The sequence below is a fragment of the Sitodiplosis mosellana genome, unplaced genomic scaffold (genome assembly GCF_009176505.1).
Source record: "Sitodiplosis mosellana isolate CC-2019 unplaced genomic scaffold, AAFC_SMos_1.0 Smas_scaffold_3185, whole genome shotgun sequence".
Taxonomy (NCBI): domain Eukaryota; kingdom Metazoa; phylum Arthropoda; class Insecta; order Diptera; family Cecidomyiidae; genus Sitodiplosis; species Sitodiplosis mosellana.
This window is the reverse complement of record NW_022598427.1, coordinates 532-1,374: the sequence shown is the minus strand read 5'-3', so window position 1 is coordinate 1,374 and position 843 is coordinate 532. Positions and strand designations below refer to the sequence as shown.

The following is an 843-nucleotide window of genomic DNA, read 5'->3' as shown; positions in this document are numbered from 1 at the left end:
GTTTTCATCATTCAATTTTAATACCATCTGTATGTTAACTCAAATATTTGACTAAATCTATAATCCACTATGAACGATACTTTGGTGGTGGTCAAAAATGTGATGAATTTTCTGACAGGAAACCGACAGAAATGCATATTCGTTTTAATAACAACGCACAATTGAAAGTTATCATTTACAGTGAATCGTTTCTGGAGAAAGTTCGAAAAATTTCACAGTTAATAATATATGGTTTGAATTTTTTTTATAAAATCTAGTATTATTTTCAATTTTCTGAAGCGTGGTCAGCCCCTAGCAAAATTGATAGAATATTTGAATTTTTCGGACAAAAATTCACACACACAAAAATGAAATTGATTCTAAAGCAGACTTACTTGCGGGGATATGGATTCCAGCTACAAACTTTGCCTGTGACATGTTTTCAATCACTTCGCCCTTAAGAAGAGCTTGAGATAAAAAGCCATCTGTTCATTAGAAAAAAAGTAGAAATTTCGAATTGAATATAATAAAAGTCTGAAAAAATCTTTTGGAATCATAAAAAGCGTGTACGAAAACCAAATTTGTCTTACGTTTTCCTTGAAGTTCCTAGAAAAAGAAATTTCGTGTTTACTTTCAGTTCTACAGAAATATCGTATTTTATTGGATAAAAGTGAAAATGATAAAGAAAAAGAAAAAAACTTACCGAAAATTCAACGATAAATAGCACCGAAAACAAACCGTGTAGTAGATTCATTTTAATTTGCCAACGAAACAGAGTTTTAACCTGTTGCACAATGATAGTAGAGAAATTTCTTGTACTTCTTTAGAAGATCCTTTGAATTCGTTTGGTCTTCCCTATGCGGT

At 30.8% G+C, this 843-nt stretch overlaps 1 long non-coding RNA gene across 1 annotated transcript; it reads right to left on the bottom strand.

Moving 5' to 3' along the window:
- Positions 1–359: 359 nt before the first annotated feature.
- LOC129571720 (uncharacterized) lies at positions 360–816 on the bottom strand. Its single transcript, XR_008688333.1, has 3 exons — positions 683–816; positions 570–585; positions 360–464 (listed from the first exon to the last, which is right to left on the bottom strand). It is a non-coding gene; the product is annotated as an uncharacterized LOC129571720 (long non-coding RNA).
- Between the last annotated feature and the right edge of the window lie 27 nt (positions 817–843).